Here is a 25863-nt window from a genome sequence, read left to right on the forward strand (position 1 = left end):
GGTTCTTAGTAGGGTCCCAGTAAACAAGGAACGTCCCTGGACGTTCAAAAAAGGTCTAAAAATAGTCTGTCCGTCAAGGACATATTTTAAACGTCAATGGACGTCTAAATTCCATCTTAATAAGTTAGTTAAGCGGTGACCAATCAGTAACGTCAGTGGACGTCCAAAACGCGTTTTATACAAGTAATTTATTTCGGGACCAATTAATAACGTCAATGGACGTCCAAAACACGTCCAACAGTCGTCTTTTCAATGTCTGTGTTTGGACGTCTTTTCAACTTTCATTTTCAACCTTAAGAGAACGTTGATTAGACGGCAGTCATTACGTTATTTCAACGTTGAATCAACGGCTAATGGTTACTGGGGTAGGGTTCTTAGTGGCACCAAAAAGGGTTAACCCTTTTCTAAAAGGTGCTATAGAGAACCATCTATAGTACATTCTCTATCAATGTGATGATTCCCTTCACAATGCCTTTAATCATGCGAAATGGCCTACAGGCGGCGCAAGAGATCTACACACGAGCAATAAATAAATAAATAAATAAATAATCGAATGGCACCTTACTCCCTAGACAGTGCACTGCGTAGGGCATGAAATGTCCGTTTGCTTTCAAACGATCATCATCTGATTAACAGTGAGCCATTTGGGACTTGGCCACAGACTTTGACTGGACGTGCAGTGTCCTATTTGAGCGTACAAGCCCACTAAGCCACAAAGTGCACTATGTAGGGAGTAGGGAGCAATTCGAGATTGGATCTGTTTCTCTCATGTGAAGCCCCCCCCCATCACCCCCACCCTCAGCATCAGGTAAGCATGACAAGCGTGGAATAGAAAGCGAGACCCCCCCCCCTCACCCAACACCCCTTCAGCTGCGCGTGGGAGCGTGCCTGAGTGTGTGTGTGCGCGCGTGCGTGTGAATATCTGTGTGTGTGCATGCGCGCGCGCGTGCGTGCGTGTGTATGTTGTTATTATTATCCCGCCTGCCTGCTCTCCGCGCGCCGCTCCGCTCAGAATGGCCAGATTCACACAGACTGAAGCGAGGAAGCAGCAGCAGCAGCAGCAGCAACCGTCCCAGCCCCAGCCCCAGCCTCAGCCCCAGCCCCAGCCCCAGCCTCAGCATCAGCCTCAGCCTCAGCCTCAGCATCTCCACCAGCTTCAGCTCCAGCTCCAGCTTCAGCCTCCTCAGCCCCAGCTTCAGCCACAGCCCCAGCACGCGCACCTCACGCTCGCCAAACCCATGAGCGGCTCCGAGGCCGTTTCCATACACGCGGACGGCGGCAGCATGAAGGACCAGGACGCCATAAAGCTCTTCATCGGACAAATCCCGCGCAACCTCGAGGAGAAGGACCTCAAGCCCCTGTTCGAGCAGTTCGGCAAGATCCACGAGCTCACCGTTCTCAAGGACCGCTACACCGGCATGCACAAAGGTGAGAAAACAAGAGAAAACTCCTCGTGCGTTTCGCCCTAATTTGCATTGACGTTTGATGCTATTTCTGACAAAACATTTTCCTAACAGCGTTGCTTTCGTCTGTTTTTAATGGACACAGTCTCCACAGGGTCGTTAACGAACTGATGAACACATGCACGCGCACTGCCTTTAGTTGGGTTCTAATGTCACAGAGAATACTATCGTTTTTTGTGATTTGTTTGTTACGTTTTTACACATTAAAAAAAAGCAAACTGACCCTTTAAAACGTAGTTAAATGACTGGACGTTGACTGTAACATTAGAAACGTTACAAAAATGTTACCCAAAATGGCTTGGGCATAAAAAAAATAAATAAAAAAACGTTTGGTTCCATTAACTTCCATTCAAAGTTAAAGATGTTAACGTTCACCTTTGACGTTACCATGGCGACCGGACAATCACATAGGCTATTTGCATTAATGACAGGTGACGTCATAAATATATCGTTTTTTTCCCTTTGTCTATTTGTTTTCTATTTTGTTTTGGTTGTTTACCACATGCAAATGAGCTCTTGCTTTCCACCTCATTTTTGGGCTCAAGCTCTGAGTTAATCCTCATCTCTAGGTCGTTTATTACTACTATTTACTGTCTTTCTGCATTAATAATAATAATAATAATAATAATAATAATAATAATAATAATAATAATAATAATGGTTGAACGCTATGTATTAAACGCGTGCTCGGGCCTGTATAAAGACCGCGAGTGTATTCCGTGCACGGCCACGAGCTGGTCCAACACACGGCACGCTCGCGGTCACGCCCACTTGCACGTTTTTGCACGGCGCTCGCGGAAGTAGGGCAGCCCCTCACACACATATAATGCATATGATTTAGGACCCCCCCCTCTCACCCCCCGCGGTCTTGTTTCTTGCTTCTGGAGGATGGAGGACTTTGTTTTGTGCGAGAGCGTGAGGCTGTTGCATCGCGCGCACGACACACGAGACAATGGCGCTTGTGCCTTGTCTTTAGCCTTCTGTTGTCTTTATGAAAGGACAGTAGTTAATGCCACTGAAATTGCTCATATGAGACATTCCTTATGTGTTTTTCAAGTGTAGGATACAAGAGCTGTAATAACGTAATAATAATAATAATAACATTGTAAATCCACAGTAATTACGTATCTCCACAATAAGGGAATCTGAGAATTGCAGAACAGAGGGATTGAGGGGAAGAAAGACACCCAAATGACACACATCTGTCTATGGCTTGCATTACATTTGATGTGTGTTACATAACCATTCATTAAAGGAATATTCCAGCATTTTCAGTCTAATCTCTGTCTGTTGTGTTTATAGCATACTGTCAGTCACAGCCCGGACAAGCGTTCTGACCCATTTCCCTGTGTTTATCAGAACAGGAACATAGCCTCAGAGCACTCGTAGGATAGCAGTTTGAGTCTGTGGGATCTTACTGGACTTTCAATGAAGTTATTTCACTTTGCAGTACATGTGCACATCCGTTTTTGGGATCTGGAGAGTGTGTAGACTATATATGAGAATATATGAGAGCGCAAAGATGATGTTTAACATAGCAAAATAAATAATTACATGAATAAAAAATACAGTGAAGAGCACTGATTAAATACGGTGAAAACAAAAACAGAGAACAGAGCAAAAATGGCCTAAAAACCAGCGTTTCTGCCCTCGCTCCTCACTCCTGGGCTCTCACACTGGAGTGAGCTGTGGTTCATTCTCATTCATTCAAAAACAGGTGCTGAAACTGACCGTGCGGAACAGGGCTGTTTAGACAGGGGAGGAGATAGGTGCTGTGCTGTTTGATCCTTGTGGTATTTTGACCACATGTAGGGAATCATGTTGAAATTCTTGATAACTGAGCTCAGGCTGCAGATGTGGCGAAACATGACGAAACAAGCGTACGGAGTCCATCCACAATCTCTCTCTCTCTCTCTCTCTCTCTCTCTCTCTCTCTCTCTCTCTCTCTCGCTCTCTGACACATGTTGTTGCTGCTCTGTGCTGCTCGCTGTCTCGCTGCTTAATTGTTACACTGTTGCTGCGTTAGTGTTGAAATCACATTGATTTGCAATTTGGGGACAGCGTGTTACAGTAGATTAAAGAATACAAAATCAATGCAATAACAGTGAGAGGAGGTTAGTTACAGTGTGTGTGTGTGTCTGTGTGTGTGTGTGTGTGTGTTAGAGATGGCAGTAGGCCACAGAAAGTACCGAGAATGTTGATGTAATTCAGTATAGTATTGACTCTCTTTAAGTGTTTTAACCTGGTGAGCACTGAGCGCTCCACCACAGTCGAACAGTGAGGTTATTAATGATTTTCATTGATTAATATTTCCTATTATTGACATTATTATTGGCCCCATATTGAGGATACAGCTGGAGAAACAATGACTTATTTCACTGACTCGATTTTTATGCAAATTAACTCATGGAACTGGGTATTAAAATACTCACTCATTCACTCAGTCACACATTCACTCACACATTCACTCAGTCACTCACTCACATATTCACTCAGTCACACATTCACTCACTCTCACTCACTCACTCACTCACACATTCACTCAGTCACTCACTCACATATTCACTCACTCACACATTCACTCAGTCACTCACTCACATATTCACTCACTCACTCACTCACTCACTCACTCACATATTCACTCAGTCACACATTCACTCACTCTCACACACTCACACACACTCACACATTCACTCACTCACTCACATATTCACTCAGTCACTCATTCACTCACATATTCACTCACTCACACATTCACTCAGTCACATATTCACTCACTCACTCACTCACTCACTCACATATTCACTCAGTCACACATTCACTCACTCACACATTCACTCACTCTCACACACTCACACATTCACTCACTCACTCACACATTCACTCACTCACACATTCACTCAGTCACACTTTCACTCAGTCACTCACTCTCACTCAGTCACTCACTCTCACTCAGTCAGTCACTCTCACTCAGTCAGTCACTCACTCACATACTCAATCACATACCCACTTACTCTAACTTTTTCCATCACTCACACATTCACTCACTCACTCACACATTCACTCACTCACTCATTCACTCATTCACTCACTCACTCACTCACTCACTCACATACTCAATCACATATCCACTTACTCACAAATTCACTTACTCATACATTCACTCACTCACTCACACATTCACTCACTCACACATTCACACACTCACTCATTCACTCACTCACACAGTCACTCACTCACTCAATCACTCACTCACTCATTCACATACCCACTTACTCACTCAGTCACTCGCTCACTTACTCACTCACTCACTCACATTCACTCACTCACTCACTCACTCACTCACTCACTCACATTCACTCACTCATATAGATGCATACACAATCTCTCTCTCTCTCTCTCTCTCTCTCTCTCTCTCTCTCTCTCTCTCTCTCTAGTACGCATCAGGGCTCCCTCATGGAGGACAAAAGGTAGAGAGTAGACAGTGACAAGACACTCATTCACATACAGCAGCCTATGACCACCTCAGCACAGCCCTCGACTCTACACACATGTTTCAGCCCACGCACTGAGAACTGACCACAGCAGAGTGTCTGTTTAGCCTCTAGACGCCAACACCATGAGTGTTCATTCAGGAAAGCAGCTGCCCATTTAGCAGTTAATGTAGTGTAGAGGGAGAGACCACTGCTTCACATACAGCAGACTGGGCTCCAGGTCCCAGTTGAGTCGGTTAAATCAGATGCTGAAACAGACTCCAGATGTGGATGAGTTCAACACACTCTCCTCATCCACTGATAAGGAAGAGAGGAACATGTATAAACTGATTCTGTGTTTTCATTTCTCCTCTTCCGTCGTGTCTGTATGAATGATATGTAAATATCTGGCAACCCAGGATGAAAATCCAGCCTTAAAACTACACTGGAATTTAATCCTAACCCACTCATTTGGGTAAAACAGCGAGTTTGAGTGCATTTAGTGAAACAGCGCCCCCAGTGGATGGGAGTTAGCTTGGTAAATGTAAAATACAGATTCTGATGAGGCATAATGTACAAATGACATGTTGTCTGCGCTACTAGATTCTACCCGACTCTACTTTCTTTCGGTCCCTGGTCCCTGGTTGGTCTTCCATTAAAATGTCCCCCCTGTAAATGTATCCTGTGATTTCTAAAAACGCTGTTTCTAAGAGGAACAGAGAGCTTTAGAATCAAGTAGGTACCATGCAGTGGAAAAGCACCCACAGTGAACTGTTTAGGCATGTTATCGGGTTGCCCAATATTTACATGTAAAATCAGCCAAAATGATGTCCTCTGAAGGTTGGAATCTACACTTTCACCACTTTCACGTCCCAGTTTCAATAAGATATGAGGGAGTAATTATTAATATGAAATCACAGCATGCTTCTGCTGATAAGAGTTAATAACAGCTACTAATAGAATCATTTAGAATGACAGCCCCTGTGGATATATTTTGGGGGGTTTGTTTTTAACTCTAATATAGTTATTACAATGTGAATATTAATATAATAGTTTAGCAGTCCCTGCCTTGGTGCACTTTACTGGGGGAAAAACGATAAAGATTCCCCTTGTTCCCCCGTTCCCCCTGTTCCCCCGTTCCCCTTGTTCCCCCTTGTTCCCCTGTTCCCCCTGTTCCCCCGTTCCCCTTGTTCCCCCTTTCCCCCTTGTTCCCCTGTTCCCCCTGTTCCCCCGTTCCCCTTGTTCCCCCTTGTTCCCCTGTTCCCATTGTTCCCCCTTTCCCCCTTGTTCCCCTGTTCCCCCTGTTCCCCCGTTCCCCTTGTTCCCCCTTGTTCCCCCTTGTTCCCCTGTTCCCCCTGTTCCCCCGTTCCCCCCATTCCCCCGTTTCCCCTGTTCCCCCGTTCCCCTTGTTCCCCCTGTTCCCTCATTCCCCCCGTTCCCCCGTTCCCCTTGTTCCCCCTGTTCCCCCGTTCCCCCCGTTCCCCCGTTCCCCCCGTTCCCCCATTCCCCTTGTTCCCCCGTTCCCCCCGTTCCCCCTGTTCCCCTGTTCCCCTTGTTCCCCTTGTCCCCCCTGTTCCCCTTGTCCTCCCTGTTCCCCTTGTTCCCCTTGTCCTCCCTGTTCCCCTTGTTTCCCCTGTTCCCCTTGTTTCCCCTTGTTTCCCCTGTTCCCCCTTGTTCCGACTGCAGGTGGGTGAGATGGGGGATTGGGGGATTTTAATAGAAAATGATAAGGACTGGAGATAACTATCTGCTCTGTCCCCACACTGCAGTATTGATTAGAGTCTGATACAGGACAGATACCAGTGTGTAGAGGAAAGCAATTCAAAACACCTGAAACGTTCAACTGCACAAATCACATTAAATAATCACCAAAAAAACTGGCCTTAGGTTTGCCATCCCGCCCGTATTATACATGTCCATTTAAACAAGGCCCATATTCAACAAAAACACTGATGAGAGACAGTGTGAAAAACATGTACGATTGTGACATATTAGTGTGTGTTATGCTTGTGGATGGGACACTTTCCAGGACGCTGATTGGCTTAAACTTTTGTGCTCTGGTTTTAATGATATTCATTCATTCATTATCTGTAAGCACTTTTCTTGTTCAGGGTTGTGGTGGGTCAAGAGCCTACCCGGACAAAGCAGGAACACACCCTGGAGGGGGCGCCAGTCCTTCACAGAGCAACATACACACTCACACATTCACTCACACCTATGGACACTTTTGAGTTGCCAATCCACCTACCAGCATGTGTTTTTGGACTGTGGGAGGAAACCGGAGCACCCGGAGGAAACCCACGCAGACACAGGGAGAACACAACACACTCCTCACAGACAGTCACCCGGAGGAAACCCACGCAGACACAGGGAGAACACACCACACTCCTCACAGACAGTCACCCGGAGGAAACCCACGCAGACACAGGGAGAACACACCAACTCCTCACAGACAGTCACCCGGAGGAATCCCACGCAGACACAGGGAGAACACACCAACTCCTCACAGACAGTCACCCGGAGGAAACCCACGCAGACACAGGGAGAACACACCACACTCCTCACAGACAGTCACCCGGAGGAAACCCACGCAGACACAGGGAGAACACACCACACTCCTCACAGACAGTCACCCGGAGGAAACCCACGCAGACACAGGGAGAACACACCAACTCCTCACAGACAGTCACCCGGAGGAAACCCACGCAGACACAGGGAGAACACACCAACTCCTCACAGACAGTCACCCGGAGGAATCCCACGCAGACACAGGGAGAACACACCACACTCCTCACAGACAGTCACCCGGAGCAGGACTTGAACCCACAACCTCCAGGTCCACTATTCTATAGGGCTGGACAATAATTCAATATCAATATATATCACAATATCAAATGTTTCAATAACAAAGATATGATTTTAAATATTTCAGTTTTCATTACAGGGCACTGTCATCAGCTGAGCACACTCAATTTAAAATTTAGTTGTAAAATATTAATATTGACAAAGCCAAAATGTTGGTGTTTGATGGTGATGTCATGTTTCTTTCTTGTTCTTTGAAGATTTTCAGTGGATTTTATACTGTTCATATCCACATCGGAACTATATCTTATAGAGCAAAATAAAGAAATATATCGTAATATAAATTTTGGCCATATCGTCCAGCCGTACGTTTCTATGGTGATTATACAAACTGGGTGTATGCAGTTGAACACCTGTGTCAGCAGTGGATCAGTAATAAATCAGCAAGGTTCCGTATGCACATTCATGTAGGGATCTGGAGCATTCCAACCCACACACTGTGAAACAAGACCAGCCGTTTTTTTAACCATACGCCAAAGGATAAACCGAGCCGTTCTAATTTAGCTACATGTCTGATGTCAAATGTAGCCTCCTAGTCCGAGTCTCTCCAATCCCAGCGCTGGCCGTTCTGAACAGGGCTGTATAGACAGCTGCTGTGATGTTTGACCCTTGTGGTATTCTCATCAAAGCTTTTAACAGTCATTTCATTAAAAGCCCAGAAGATGTGGGAAGAGTAAATACTGTGTGTCCTACAGTGAACTAGGTTTGTTTGGGCTTTTATTGTTCACTGAATCCACTTGCGAGCGCCAAAAGGGGGTCAAACGGAAGATAAAGTTGTTTAGATGTTGTTTACTGAAGAAAACACACAGCTATACATTCAACGCTGTGTAATAATATCATGTAAATGCTGTTGTTTCTGCTCTAGTTCTGGTTTTACCTCCTTATTCCAGCTGAGCCTTCCATAAATCTTTGTGTGACGGAACAATACAGATGACTGCTGTCACAGTGTGTTTACCTCTACACCTACTTTTCCCACAGCGATCAGCAGCCACAGCTATAGTGCACTGTAAGAATAGAAAGAAGGCCCAGGTGTGCACTTTGAATGCATAAGCATGCTAACCTCTTGTGCTTTCTCTAAATGGCATTCCCTGTGTGAGTGTGTGTGTGTGTGTGTGTGTGTGTGTGTGTGAGAGAGAGAGAGAGAGAGAGAGAGAGAGAGAGGGAGTGATTAGTTCTACATGAGGTGGTCTGCGCACTCTTGACACACAGCTTTGCTTGGAGGGCCAAGGTTGGGCAGATTTGAATGCGACTGACTTAATTAAGGTTTACAGGTTCAGCAAGAATAGTGCATATATAATGCCACTCATTACAAGGCAATTATACAGGAGCTGGGTGAGTATTGTTGTCGGAACAATGAGCGAGCGAGAGAGGGAGCTTTAGAAAAGAAGCGCATCTCCGGGCCACCGTCGTTCCACCGTAACTTTACTTAACGGTTGGACCGCTTTCGCTTGATACGTGAAATGTGACATGGCTGTGGACCTGGGGTTTTCAACCTGTTGGGGTGGGGGCAGATGTACCGGTCTTGGGGAGTGGGGGTGGGGGCGAGGGTGCATGTGAGCTTATGAAGTAGGACCCCAAAATGATTGGAGGTGATGTTCACTGGGTGGGTGCTATGGCAAAAAACGATTTGGAGCTAGGGCTGTGTTGATCGCATCATTCACGATAATATCGTCATGATATTTACAACTATTTTAATATTTAAATCCGTATCGTGATAATAGTGATATTCAGACAAAAAGATCTTTTTGTTGTGTCTTCTGAATGTTTGAAATGTTTACATTTGTATTAAAATAAGACTTTTATTAAATAAAACTTGGTATTTCATTAATATGTATTATCATTCATTCATTATCTGTAACCCTTATCCAGTTCAGGGTTGTGGTGGTTCCAGAGCCTACCTGGAATCATTGGGTGCAAGGCAGGAATACACCCTGGAGGGGGCGCCAGTCCTTCACAGGGCAACACAGACACACACACACACATTCACACCTACGGACACTTTTTTTTGAGTTGCCAATCCACCTATCACCGTGTGTTTTTGGACTGTGGGAGGGAACCGGAGCACCCGGAGGAAACCCACGCAGACACAGGGAGAACACACCACACTCCTCACAGACAGTCACCCGGAGGAAACCCACGCAGACACAGGGAGAACACACCACACTCCTCACAGACAGTCACCCGGAGGAAACCCATGCAGACACAGGGAGAACACACCACACTCCTCACAGACAGTCACCCGGAGGAAACCCACGCAGACACAGGGAGAACACACCACACTCCTCACAGACAGTCACCCGGAGGAAACCCACGCAGACACAGGGAGAACACACCACACTCCTCACAGACAGTCACCCGGAGGAAAGCCACGCAGACACAGGGAGAACACACCACACTCCTCACAGACAGTCACCCGGAGGAAACCCACGCAGACACAGGGAGAACACACCACACTCCTCACAGACAGTCACCCGGAGGAAACCCACGCAGACACAGGGAGAACACACCAATCTCCTCACAGACAGTCACCCGGAGGAAACCCACGCAGACACAGGGAGAACACACCACACTCCTCACAGACAGTCACTCGGAGGAAACCCACACAGACACAGGGAGAACACACCACACTCCTCACAGACAGTCACCCGGAGGAAACCCACGCAGACACAGAGAGAACACACCACACTACTCACAGACAGTCACCCAGAGGAAACCCACACAGACACAGAGAGAACACACCACACTCCATCCAGACATGATACTATGACATGATACAGGGCAGGAGCACAACCTGGACACCAGTCCATCACAGCGCATCAAACACTTCCACCTCTGGACAGTTTTACACAAGTCGATTCACCTACCAGCATTTGTGATTGGACTGTGGAAGGAAACCAGAGCCCCTGGAGGACACCCACAGACAAGGGGAGAACACACCCAAAGACTCACAGATAGGCATCTCCAAGAGAAGCCGGGGAAAGGAGATAGTGAAGCTAATCAGAAAGGATGAGGGAGAGAAAGGGGCATTAGTGCTGAGCTGTGGAGAGGACGAGACACTGACGAAGCACAGGGCACAGGGCAGTACTCAGCAAGAATCTCTCTCTCTCACACACACACACACAGCATGGATTTGCTCCAAACTGCTGAGGCACATCCCCCTTTATCATGCGAATGTGTAGTAGCCATGGAACAGAAAAGAAAACTCTTAGTAAATGGAGATAGCTGGGAGAGAGAGGGGTGGGGGAGGGTGTGTGTGTGGGGGGTTGGTGTTCCCTGGCCACTCTCAGCAGAGTCTGTGCCAATTTGCCTTTGATCCCTGACTGACACACTGCTATAGACTCCTGCAGCCCCACTGTTCGAGCTCAAGGCCTTGCAGTCATTAGCTCGGTTGCTAAAGCTCGCTCGCTCACCAGGACCACCGCCCTCAGCCTCGCTCAGCTTCCAGCTCTCCACAGCCTACTGCACATACATACAGAGCAGCACTGCAAAACTCACACTCCTCCTCCTCCTCCTCCGCGAGTTCTACAAGTCCAGCCTTAGGCACAAGACACGCTTTGAAATGACCACTGACATCCCCCACCCTCTGCTAATTAACCAGCCGTGTATGAAGAGTTAGGTGGATTGAGCTGGACACTGTAATAGTCTTGTGGATGATGGACTCTGGAAGAACTCCCAGCATGCACAGCGGCTCCCCCTTTCGTGTATTTTGGGATTAACAACGGGTTTGAGGCCGGATGTGCCATAGGGTTGGGTAGGCTGACCAGACGTCCTCTTTTACCCGGACATGTCCTCTTTTTTAGACTTAAAAAAATGTCCAGGCGGAATTTCACAAACGTCCGGGATTTTGTTTTTCTAGAGTTTACATAGAACTTCGAGAAGTTTCGTTCACAAACTAGTCCCGCCCTCCCCTACTCCGTTTGGTTCGCTTGAGTGAGAAGGGGGCGTGGTGAAGTAGCCTAAAATCTTCTGATTGGACGGTCTGACTGTAGAGCTACCGTTATTGGTCGATAACCTTCTCTGTAAACATTTAACTGGTCACGTCAGTAGTCGGATATTGGCTGGCTGGGTATTGTTGGTTGGTGGACTAGTCTCAGATTAGCAGTGACACTGGGGGCTTTAAAAACTCTTGCAGCACTGCTGTTTCTGATCCACACATTGGATTACAGAGTGCTCCTGTGTGGTCAGTGGTCAGCTGATAAAATGGGCAGTGAGTGTAGATACCATGGTTGTAGTCCACTGCCTTAACACAGCTCCCCTTCTAACAGAGTTACTGTAACCCTGATCACTCAGGCACATTCACACCCTCCGCTCCAGTGAAAGAGGGCAATAAAAACATCAGCCGTGATGGATGTGCACCAGGGGCCATTGGAAATCATTGACAGTGTGGACTATGGGGTAGGGGCGGGGGGCAAGTTGTTGAATAGGGGTCACAGAAGTCATGACCTCTCCACAGCGGCCCAGGAACCTCTCTTCTTTCCCAGTATCCCCTACTATACGTATCAACCCTCCAGAGGAACCAGACAGGATACAGAAGGCGCAGGCCTGATTGACGGCTCGGATCAATGTAGCCGTTCACCCCTGAGGCCTTTTTTCACACGCTCCCATTCAGCCCCATATCTCCCTGGTGGTCAGTGTGTGACCTAGTCGGGGCACTGACATGGGATCAAAGGGGTGCTGTTGTCCCCCAAGGGAATTAGTTAAAGCTCTTTAAAGACTGATCTGTCAGCTCAGACCCTCGAGACCTTGCAGACCTCATGTTGCTGAAGGACAAGGACATTGAGAATGAAGGATTGGGACAACTTTAACATCATATAAAGACACAGAGGGACATACAGGGATCATGACAACGTTCAGGGGGTTCGCAGCTGAGCACGATTGTGTTGCTGGTTTGTAAATAACTGGACCTGATTAGATCCCTTTCCGAGAGCGTTACGTCTGTGTGCATCCCAGTGGCTCCAGTAGAATCGCTTTATCCAGAGTAAAAACAATGTTTGGAATGCGGTTCTTGGCTGTTTTTGATCATATCCTTTACATATCAACCAAATACATAAGACATTGTTTAGATAGAAGCCTTGATACATAGGTTTACATAAATTTTTACATATTTATTAGCATTTGGTTTGCATTTTTTAGTGTAATCCCCATTTTAAGGGATTATTCACTCTTGGTTTTGATTTACTCTTGAACAGAATGCAACTGACATGTGCAAATGGCTCCAGGTAGTTGGGTTATAATAATCGTTGGCCAAAATGTAGGGTTCCTCCTTAAGATTCCACCTTAAATAAACCAAGTAAACCCTAAAAAGCTGTAGTAAGCTGCCTAGAATGTACAATTTTAAGCGAAATGTCCATTAACCTAGGTGCTAGCAGTAGCATAAAACGGCTAGCTGCTACTAAGCTAATCATCTCTATAGCAACAATGGAAACTCTTAGGTAGGGTGACCAGATCTGAGATGGTGAAAAAGAGGACATGTCTCGCCCCTCACTTCCGTTGTATTCTTAGCTGAACCTATGTGTGATTTAGGTCCTTTACACCTTTATTTGCTACACAAAACATGGGAATTTCTTTTTTAATTCATCCGAGAACTTACATTTACGTTTCGGCATAGCTGCTTGAGCTGAGGGTGGGTACATGAGCTTTGCCTGACAAAAACAAGGACTACTGACGTGCAGACTGACCAATTAAATGTTTACAGAGAAGGTTATCGACCAATAACGGTAGCTCTACAGTCAGACCGTCCAGTCAGAAGATTTTAGGCTACTTCACCACGTCCCCTTCTCACTCAAGCGAAACAATCGGAGTAGGGGAGGGCGGGACTAGTTTGTGAACGAAACTTCTCGAAGTTCTATGTAAGCTCTAGAAAAACAAAACCCCGGACGTTTGTGAAATTCCGCCCTTACATTTTTATAAGTCTAAAAAAGAGGACATGTCCGGGTAAAAGAAGACGTCTGGTCACTCTAATATTAGCCAAAATAAAACACAAAATTATAACTAGTTGAGAGTAAACATTTTTATGAGCCTTTTAAAATATGAATGAATGATTTCACTCATCTTTTTTTTTTCATCACTACTTATATTTCAAGCAGCCCAAACAATTTTGACAGACAAAGCAGATACTTCCAAAGAAAGGAAGAAAAACACAGGTGTTTTAACTGTAAACTGGAAAGTATTTCAACAACACACTTGCAAAATTGTGAAATTATGGATGAGATGCCTCTTATTTCTTTATTCGATCCAGTGTTAGCTTCTGGATTAGCTTTTTGGAAGAGTCAACTCCTGTCATGAAATCTCCCTCCTTCCCACATGCGACGACCTATAGTTGAGCGACTGAACGATTTCCCAGTGCTGAATTATTCCAAACATGATTTCCAGAATCCATTTTGTTAGCTTTAAATTGGCCTACATGCTTATTCTGTCAGTTGGATGTGTGTTTCTACGTGTCCTTTGTGTTACTGAATGGACTTTCCGGACTTCCTTAGAATTTTGCTATCAGTAAATTGCATTTTATGTTGAGGTGACGAAGTCCTTGCGTGCTGACTGTACTCCGTTGGATTGAATGGAAATGTGCGGCCTAATTAAATTTTCTTTTTCAAGTGGAGGGGCGTTATTTTGCGTCACAGCGACTCGGAGCTCCCACGCGTAGACACGCATGGATTTCTCCAATTTTCGGTCATTCTTTAGGGTATGTGTGTGTGTGTGTGTGTGTGTGTAGCTAGGGATTTTTCTCACCGGCACTGTGCTGTCGTGAAACACTTTGATCTGAGCTGGTGACATTAAAGTCAAACATCAAAGCTGTTTCCCTGCTATTACACTACGCCTCACTCACTGCCTGCTTTCCTCCATACTCTCTCTCTCTCTCTCTCAATCCTCTTCCTCTGCTACAGTCTTTTCAGCATGGCCTTGCTTTAGTCTAATTAAGACGGAAATATTTTCTTTGTGAATATGTGTCTTAATAAATAAACCGATGCAGAGCGGTGCATGGCTTTATCCTTCGTTGGCTCTGATTAATTCTACACAGTGAACCCAGGGGTGAATGTTAATGGGGACTGACTGGTTTATTCTCAACATTAGTCCTTCAGAAGCTTTTATTCCCTATAGAAAAGCACACGCAGGGACATTTCCCCTGTCCATTTCATGTCCAAATAATTATTGAATTTAATTACAGCGCAGAACAAAACGAGACAAAGGTCACAGGCTCAGTGTTAAGATTCGGCTAAAGGGGTGTAATGCTCCAATTCATTATCTGTAACCCTTATCCAGTTCAGGGTCACGATGGGTCCAGAGTCTACCTGGAATTATTGGGCGCAAGGTGGGAATACACCCTGGAGGGGGCGCCAGTCCTTCACAGGGCAACACACACTCACACCTACAGACACTCTTGAGTCGCCAATCCACCTACCAACGTGTGTTTTTGGACTGCGGGAGGAAACCGGGGCACCCGGAGGAAACCCACACAGACACAGAGAGAACGCACAACACTCCTCACAGACAGTCACCCGGAGGAAACCCACGCAGACACAGAGAGAACACACCACACTCCTCACAGACAGTCACCCAGAGGAAACCCACGCAGACACAGGGAGAACACACTACACTCCTCACAGACAGTCACCCGGAGGAAACCCACACAGACACAGGGAGAACACACCAACTCCTCACAGACAGTCACCTGGAGGAAACCCACGCAGACACAGGGAGAACACACCACACTCCTCACAGACAGTCACCCGGAGGAAACCCACGCAGACATAGGGAGAACACACCACACTCCTCACAGACAGTCACCCGGAGGAAACCCACACAGACACAGGGAGAACACACCACACTCCTGACAGACAGTCACCCGGAGGAAACCCACACAGACACAGGGAGAACACACCACACTCCTCACAGACAGTCACCCGGAGGAAACCCACGCAGACACAGGGAGAACACACCACACTCCTGACAGACAGTCACCCAGAGGAAACCCACGCAGACACAGGGAGAACACACCACACTCCTCACAGACAGTCACCCGGAGGAAACCCACGCAGACACAGGGAGAACACACCACACTCCTGACAGACAGTCACCCGGAGGAAACCCACACAGACACAGGGAGAACACACCACACTCCTGACAGACAGTCACCCGGAGGAAACCCACACAGACACAGGGAGAACACACCACACTCCTGACAGACAGTCACCCGGAGGAAACCCACACAGACACAGGGAGAACACACCACACTCCTGACAGACAGTCACCCGGAGGAAACCCACACAGACACAGGGAGAACACACCACACTCCTGACAGACAGTCACCCGGAGGAAACCCACACAGACACAGGGAGAACACACCACACTCCTCACAGACAGTCACCCGGAGGAAACCCACACAGACACAGGGAGAACACACCACACTCCTGACAGACAGTCACCCGGAGGAAACCCACACAGACACAGGGAGAACACACCACACTCCTCACAGACAGTCACCCGGAGGAAACCCACGCAGACACAGGGAGAACACACCACACTCCTGACAGACAGTCACCCAGAGGAAACCCACGCAGACACAGGGAGAACACACCACACTCCTCACAGACAGTCACCCGGAGGAAACCCACGCAGACACAGGGAGAACACACCACACTCCTGACAGACAGTCACCCGGAGGAAACCCACACAGACACAGGGAGAACACACCACACTCCTGACAGACAGTCACCCGGAGGAAACCCACACAGACACAGGGAGAACACACCACACTCCTGACAGACAGTCACCCGGAGGAAACCCACACAGACACAGGGAGAACACACCACACTCCTGACAGACAGTCACCCGGAGGAAACCCACACAGACACAGGGAGAACACACCACACTCCTGACAGACAGTCACCCGGAGGAAACCCACACAGACACAGGGAGAACACACCACACTCCTGACAGACAGTCACCCGGAGGAAACCCACACAGACACAGGGAGAACACACCACACTCCTCACAGACAGTCACCCAGAGGAAACCCACGCAGACACAGGGAGAACACACCACACTCCTCACAGACAGTCACCCGGAGGAAACCCACGCAGACATAGGGAGAACACACCACACTCCTCACAGACAGTCACCCGGAGGAAACCCACACAGACACAGGGAGAACACACCACACTCCTGACAGACAGTCACCCGGAGGAAACCCACACAGACACAGGGAGAACACACCACACTCCTCACAGACAGTCACCCAGAGGAAACCCACGCAGACACAGGGAGAACACACCACACTCCTCACAGACAGTCACCCGGAGGAAACCCACACAGACACAGGGAGAACACACCACACTCCTGACAGACAGTCACCCAGAGGAAACCCACGCAGACACAGGGAGAACACACCACACTCCTCACAGACAGTCACCCGGAGCGGGAATGGAACCCACACCCTCCAGTCCCCTGGAGCTGCATGACTGCGACGCTAAAAACAACATGCAGCATTTCTATTGGTCCTTTCATCGTGAAATTACCACACAGCTGCTGTGTTCAAATGATGTAGTACCGTTATGATATATACACTCCATTCGTGTCCATTTTTGCTGAAAGACTTAAGACTCAACCACAGATTTGACTCAAGACTCACGTGAATTGACTTGTGGCAGATGAGAGTGAACAAACAATATATTGTGCAGCTCTAGATAGGAGCTTGTAGGGAAATAGAGCGTGATAGAGAGGACTGTGCGTATGTATGAGTGACAGAGTGTGTGTGTGTGTGTGTGTGGGCAGCAGTGTGGGGGCGTATGCAGTGATGCTTTAATCCTCTCTCTGTTCTCCAGGCTGTGCGTTCCTCACCTACTGCGCCCGTGAGTCAGCCATCAAAGCCCAGAATGCACTGCACGAACAGAAAACTCTGCCAGGGGTATGTATTTCTCTCTCTCTCTCTGGTGACTCACTCAGGCAGTCAGGGAATAAGAAGCAGTCTCTCTTCAGCTTCTTTCTTTCTCACACGCAGGAAATATTGGCATTTAAAGCTACTCATGGCTAACCATTCCCACTTAAGAAGCATACACAATATAAACCTGCAGCTATGAAGTTATTGTGTCTTTAAGAATGCATATTTCATCCTAATATCATATCAGCGCAATGCAAAACATTGAGAATTCAAACATTCTCACGCTCTTTCATCGTTTTATAGTCAATTTTGCTTAGTGTGTGTGTGTGTATATATAATACACTATGTTCACAATCACTAACATCACATTCACCATCTTTAAATCGTCGAAATCAAAGCTCACACATTATTTAAAATAAGAAAAAAATGGTCCCCAAGAACAGAACAAATCACGTACTTTTGCAGCGCTTTGTTCCTTAATGGAACTCATAACGAATACAGTGTAATTTTTAGGTTAACTTTTGTTGAGTAAATATGCAAGAGTTGTTATTATTATTATTAATATATTAATTGTAGTAAGAGCCCTGTGAAGGACTGGCGCCCCCTCCAGGGTGTATTACCACCTTGCGCCCAATGATTCCAGCTAGGCTCTGGACTACTAAGGGTTACAGATAATGAATGAATGAATAATAGTAGTAAGAGTAGTAGTAGTAGCATTAGCATTAGCATTAATATACACAATCTGCAAACATTGTTTGGACATTTTACCTTTGACTAACAATGTCTTTATTTATTTGCAATTGTTTGTTTTGTCTAATATTGCCTATACTTGTCTAATATTGTCTAATTAAGTGACCCCAGCAGAGGGGTCACCAGCAAAACCATCATGTGTTGTCTTTTAGCCTGTGATATACCGATATGCTAAAGCAGCCCAAACCAATTTCGGGGCACATCCTGAATGTTTTCAGACGTTAGTGCTGACCATTAATTACATATGAGTCTATATATGAATATGAGCATCACTGTTAGCATTCTGAGCCTATACACTGACTGTGTGTACGTTGTTGGAAATACCGATAGCACGCTGTGTAACAGTGGTTACGACGGCTGCTTTTTCACGGCCAAGATTTACCTTCTATAATTAGTTTTGGGGTAAAAGGTGAACTACAAAGTTGTTCGTTTCGTTCAGTACATGTCAAGCCTGACACTGTGATTTGTACTGAGCTATGTGTCTGAGCCTCTGTGTGTCCCGGGCCGCCCTGGTCCCTCCATTAAGACTGTGGCCTAAGCTTAAGAGTGAGCAGAACTTGGAGAAATGACGGCCCAATCGAATCAGCCTCCTCCCAGCATCCCCCTAATGGCCGGAGCCATCTCAGACGACATCCAACACATTAGTCACTTATTTGTTTGCCTGTTTGTTTTTGGTTTATTTAAAGTAGTGGCTCGGGGGGTAGGGGGGTTGATAGATATGGGCCTGTCTTTCACACTAATGGAGTTGTGATACGCCCCTGCCCTTTGCTTCCGGCTCAAAGGAGGCCTAGCTGATGTGGGGAAGTTTGATATGGTCCTATAGATGGATATTAACTATTCATCCTAGTGGAAATTCAAGGTGTTGTTGGTGCCACACAGCTCCAGTGTCTGGGGGCCTTGGGTTTGATCTTACTTTGGGTCACTCTCTGTGCTGAGTTTGTTGTATTCTCCCTGTGTCTCTGTGGGTTTCCTCCGGGTGGACACTTATGAATAGCCAATCCACCTACCAGTATAATGAAGCACACAGAGGAAACCCGCACAGACACAGAGAGAACACACCAAACTCCTCACAGACAGTGACAAAAGGTTTTAAACCTGTAACCCGAGGAAACTGGACCTGTTTTGCAGAAACACTACCTATAGCGCCCCCATGCCACACTCCACAGAAATATCTGGCCATGTTTTTAATGAAATTGTTCATTGCTTTAATATAATTGCATCACACTCCATGTCAATCAGCGGTATCACACAGCCCACAGCTTCCTAACATTCACAGACCTTCCAGCAGATTCAGACCTACATTCTGCAATTCTTTAACTTTATAATAATGTAATAATTTCACACTGTTCTCCATGGAAGCCCTGAGAAAATGCTAAAACTCAAACACCATGAGTGGCAGCGTGACTACCATTATCTGAGGTCCCATACTGAGCCAGACTCCCAAAGATTATCTTTACACAGACTAAATTAATTTTCAGAGCTCATGCTAAGTTTCCAGTTGGGATTTTGTGACTCCATTGAAATTACAGCAGGATGTGAGGCAGGGGAATCATTTTAGACAAAAAGATTTTTTATAAAGAAATGCAGGAAATATCCAAAGGGTTTGAAGAAATTGTTGGGCAGTATTTCTTTATATTTGAGATTAGCAGCTCAATTTGCATGATGCTAATGTGTAGATATGAGCTTTACCTTTTTAGCTACTTGGTAGCATTAGTTCGGAGTTCCAAGTACGATATTTCAACTGGAATGTCCCCACAAGTCGGATGTCCTACTCTGAAAGTCAGGAGGGCCTCTTCAACCCATTTGAAGTACATCCAAATGGCTACCCGCACATCAACAGTATCGTACGGTTTATTAGCGTAGTTTATGGGTATCTATTAGTGTCTCGTTAAATCAGTCACACACACAGTGCTGTCCAGATTCTATATGTGGGTGCGCTTCCATGGTGTTTAGATGCATAAAATATCGCATATGCTCTGATATTAAGTGGTCTCCCTAACAACGCTAAATGGGAACATGCTAACAATGAAAACCTAGGGCATAGGGTTTTCTGAATGTTTACTCAATGCTCCGATATGTGACTTACAGTGCTAATGGAACACAGCATAAAGTTTTACGGTGTAGAGTTGGCGGTGGTTTAAGAAGGTGGGTCTGTGGGGAGCCGCTCACAGGGTGCATCCCTCCACATTCTGTAGATGAAAGGACTGCGTGCAGTTGGCTTTGAGCCGTTTAGCTAAAAAGAGACTTGTTTGGATTACATTGGACACATTTGCAGCAGTACATTCTTGAACAAAACATTGATAAGCAAAGAATGCAAACTGAAAGTCAACTAATGCTCAGTTCAAAAGAGGTTAAGTCATTGTTAAACAAATTAAGCTAATTAGCGATTATTAGCTTCAGCTGTACTTTTTTTGAATTTGACATTTTTGAGGGAAACAATGCTTTCATTTGGAAATATAACACATTTCTGATGTGTTTCTGTGAGATTTCTTAATATGATAGTAGCCTTGTGCGATGATTTAATGGTGAGGTGTAAGAGATGCTAATTAGCAGCTGTGGTCCTAAAGGCTACTGTGACTTGTCAGCTACATTAGCTGCTTTAGCTTTGAACAAAGCAAAAAAAGCAAAGTTCACACAAACATGCCTTAGCTGATTGGCTGCACAGGGGGCAGTTCTTTTTGCCACATTCTTTAATCATGTAAAAATGATCATGTAGCTTTAGACAGTACATAAATATTGTTGCTGTCCACTCAAAAACATGTATCTCCAAAATAGCAAGTTTAACCCTTAACTTTCAATAGACGTTGTTATATTTAGACAATGTAAAAAGAGTCGTTTCCAAGTGATTCATCATGCAATTTTTACACAGTGTGAATGGTAGCTACTCTGTTCAAAAGACGTGTTCTAAAAACTGACAGAAGTGGAGATACATGTTTTTGATTGGACAGCGATTGTATATATTTGAGGAGGGGGATATATGTTATGGGTTTAGGGGTCTGCAGCAGTGTTGTGAGCGTGTGTTGGGCTGTTGTGTGAGGACATGTTCACATGGTGTGCTGTCACAAGCAGCCGTCATCAGGGTGTGTTCATACACTCCCCCAGGGTCTATTCCTGCCACCACACCAGCTGCCTCTGAGAGAGAGAGAGAGAGAGAGAGAGAGAGAGAGAGAGAGAGAGAGAGAGAGAGAGAGAGAGGGAGAGGGAGAGGGAGAGAGAGAGAGAGAGAGAGAGAGAGAGAGAGAGAGAGAAGGGAAGCTGAGTATAAATGGTTCTATAAAGGGACTAGGTAGATTTATGTAAAGGGTTTTGACCATTAATCTTGTGGTCGCACACAAGGGCACACAAAACTCATAGGCATGCAAATGCACTTGCCAATGTATGAGCGCACACACACACACACACTACACTCACTCACAACCTTTACTGACCTACACGTGCCCTCGGACGATCGCATGAATGTGGCTCACACCACTGTTGCTTTACATTCTACCTCAAGCTTCTCTTAGAGGCACTTTTTTACAACTTGTTTTGACCTATGCTCCGCCCATTAATACATTTGTCATGGCAACTGTTGTCATGTTGGACAAGCTTTGCAATGAGACGCACTGGTTACAGTGGTTACAGCTATAGCTTCAGTTGTTCTAGAAACACTTTAGACCAGATTCAGGAACATTGCTGTGTGGGTTTGATGGCATACAGCCACAAGCGCATTAGTGAGGCCAGGAACTCATCCCATGCTCCATCATGCAAGACACAACACTTTCTACTAGGGCTGTGTGATATCGTATCGTATCGTTCACAATGATATCGTCATAATTTTTAAAATTATTTTAAAAAGTCAATATCGTTATATCGTAATATTTTAACATTTTTACCTATGGACGTCATGCAATTAGCCATAATACGGCATACGTTCTTTACATGAGTCTTTTAGGCACAAAGAAGTATGGTGGAAAGTGCCTCTGAATGATTGAAATTACATTTGTAATAAAACAAAACTTTTTAATAAATAAAACAATGCAATACTTTTAATATATAATTCATTCATTCATTCATTGTCTGTAACCCTTATCCAGTTCAGGGTCGCGGGGGGTCCAGAGCCTACCTGGAATCATTGGGCGCAAGGCGGGAATACACCCTGGAGGGGGCGCCAGTCCTTTACAGGGCAACACACACTCACACATTCACTCACACACTCGCACTTATGGACACTTTTGAGTCACCAATCCACCTACCAACGTGTGTTTTTTTAATATATAATTTATATTTAATATAATACATATATTTATAATTTTTTTTTAAGTTAAAGATTATTCATTGTTTCATCATATCGCCAAGAATATTGTTATCGTGACAACGACCTAAAATATTGTGATATTGTTTTAGGGCCATATCGCCCACCCCTAGTTTCTACTGCTCCACAGCTCAGTAGGATCACATGCAGCTGCTCCAGTGCAGGTACTGCTTTGCTCTGGAGATTAAACCAGCTGTGATTAGTGCCATGGTTGTATTTTTCAGACTGAAATGGTGAAACGTGCAGGGCTTGTGTGAATGAAGCCCACTAGCCCACATGGTGGTTGCCTTTCCATACCCGAAAAAGGATATGTGCTACTTTTCCAGTGCATGTGTGTGTATTTGGGGTGGGTCACTCTAAAAAAAGAGCATAAGGGAGCTGTATTTTTAGCCTCGTTAGCCTATTTTGGGTGGAGGGGCCGAGGCGCTCCTACAGCAGACTGATATGGTGCTGAAGGGGGAGGCTCTGGCCTGCTTTGGGTTGATAAACTGGGGTTGGGTGTAATGTTTTGGCTGGAAGTGTTTACACAAACATGAAGTTGAGTGCCTAAAATGTCAATTGACTCCGATAAAATTGCAGTAACATAAGGCCTCTAGTGGCTTATTGCTTTTATAAAACGGCAACTAACGTAAAATATAATAAAATGCACGATTTCCCTAAATTAATAATTGTGTATATATTTATATATTAAATAAAATACATTCACAATAAACTACTTCTCAACCACACAATGTAGTCTGTTTCCATAGTGTTCTGTTGCTGGGCAACATGAGGGTCAAGTTTTTTTAACTATATTAATTGTCTATTAAACAAACATGCTCATGTATATTCAAATTTCTTAAGTTGAATAGAAAAGCATAGATTTTTGTTGCCATAGATAAGGACTCTTATTCTGAAGGAGGAGTTGCAGGAAGGGCTCATCCTGGGCTGTGTTTTTAGCCTTAAGCTAGCTGAGTAGCATTAACATATCAGAACAATTGTAGCACTGTATTTCTGTCCTGCTATAGCTCTGTTTGCGACACTATTGTTTGACCTGTTGCCGTTAGTGCAAGCCCAGCCCCTCCCTCCACTCATACATCTGTAGCTGAGATAATTTAATAAACCTGACCGAGTTTGAAACAGTGACGCATTAATACGTAATTCAGATTGTGTGTTTATCAGCGGCTTTGAACACAGCTCAGCCAATCAGTTGTAGAAATGGAAATATACGTTTTATAAGTTGTTCTTTCTACCACATTAACATAGGAGTTCATACAGAAGTCACAGTGAAGTACAGTGGAGGCGGAGCTTCCCAGTTCACGGCTGCTTTTGTTAGTTTGCTGCTCATTGATTTATACTCTCTTTATTGAATATGACGAGCGTATATTATCGTGTCAACTTGATATTGTGCAGCCTGTGACAACCTGTAACAGGAGAGAGAGAGAGAGAGAGAGAGAGAGAGAGAGAGAGAGAGGGAGAGAGAGAGAGAAAGAGAGAGAGAGAGAGAGAGAGAATCCAGCGGGGAAATGATGGGTAAGAAAGTGAGGGCTGGAGAGTAGATGGCGGAGAGGGAGCAAGTGGAAAAAGATGGAATATGCAAATGCAAACAGCTACGAACAGGGTCATGTTGACAGCTCCAGGCTCTCTCTCTCTCTCTCTCTCTCTCTCTCTCTCTCTCTCTCTGTGGCCCTTCAGAAACCACAGGAGTTTCTCCAACATCCCTGAAATCTTTCTCAACTCAGAGCACCAGAGTAGTGGGGTCAACCAGAAAAGTGAGAGTTGAACATAGAGGAAAAAAAGGAGAGAGAAAGAGAGAGAGGGAGGGAGGGAAGTGTAATAAAAAAGTAGTAGAGACAGAGAGAAGAGGGAAAAAATTGAAAGCACAGTAAGAATGTCAATGAGAGAGTGGGAAAAAGGGAGAAAAGAAAAAGAGTGAAGGAAGCGAAAGAGAGGGAGAGAGAGAGACAGAGGGGGAGAAAGAGAGAGAGAGAGAGAGAGAGAGAGAGGGAAAGAGAGAGAGAGAGAGGGGGAGAGAGAGAGACAATAACAAATCTAGAAGCCCCCCACTCATTCCACTTTCATATGAGACATTAACGGACTCAACACCGGAGCTGTAAACTCATTATTTTTTCATCTGAAATGAAAGAGTGGAGAGTGGAAGCAGGCAGGAGGCCGAAGGACAGTCCCTAAAGATGGATTCACAATGACAGCACATTTGGTGCCTTCTTGACCTTTGGCCTTTTGCTTCATGTGTTTTCTCTCTCCTGAAACCAACAAGAAACAAGTCTGGCCTCCCTCCCTCCAGCTATGCCCACAGTTCAGTGTTTAGTTATTTATTGTTCAATACAACACACCTTCGGACACAGGAAAATTCCCCACTGTCTCAGTTTTCGGAGCTGTCTAATGGACAAGGATTAGAAGAGTAGAAAGTTATGGGTATCCTTCAGTATCCACCCAAAGTCTTGGCCTCTGCTTCAGCGTCGTAAGAGTCTCTAGCCTCAAAGACGTCAAGCAATGGTAGCTCAATACGTTCAAAACACAGTCAACAAATCAAGGATATGTCCATAATGTATTATTTATAGAGCAGGCAACATCAAATGTTGGTCTGGACCTGCACCGAGTGAAGATTCTATCCAGATTCATGACATCCTTTTTGATTAATCATTTAACTCATATTTAATAAATAACGTTTGCGCATAATCCAGCGTATCCAGCCATCGCTTCACTGAATTAAGCCAATCAAATGACTTGTTTACCTGCCATGACCAGTTCACTAGAGAGAGCCAGAGGGACGTGATACTTTAGTAGCAATTTCAGTCTATGTTTACTTCCATGCAGAGTTAGCTGTGTTCTGTATTCAGAGTCAGTTCCTCCTTAAGAAATGTAACTGTAACAGCAAAAACAAGTCAGCATTACCCACCCTGAGCAGGAATAGAGCAACATCCTCAACTTATCCCAAGCTTTTCAGTATTCGGAGAGTCGCTCCATTATCGAGAAACCTCCAGATGCCGTTTCTCCACCGTCCCTGAGCCAGTGAGAGACCTCCCGAGCCGGTTCAGACCGAGATAATTTATTTGTTTCCAATGTACTGAGCCAGGGTTGGGTTCAAACCCAGCTGCACATGAGTTTAACACCCCCAAGCCCAATGCCAAGAGGGGTTTAAAG

General features: G+C 45.5%; 1 pseudogene; it reads left to right on the forward strand.

Moving 5' to 3' along the window:
* Positions 1-960: 960 nt before the first annotated feature.
* LOC136675403 (CUGBP Elav-like family member 5) overlaps positions 961-25863 on the forward strand; it is a 185311-nt pseudogene continuing 160408 nt past the window's right edge.

Source organism: Hoplias malabaricus, chromosome X1, assembly GCF_029633855.1.
Source record: "Hoplias malabaricus isolate fHopMal1 chromosome X1, fHopMal1.hap1, whole genome shotgun sequence".
In the NCBI taxonomy this organism is placed as follows: domain Eukaryota; kingdom Metazoa; phylum Chordata; class Actinopteri; order Characiformes; family Erythrinidae; genus Hoplias; species Hoplias malabaricus.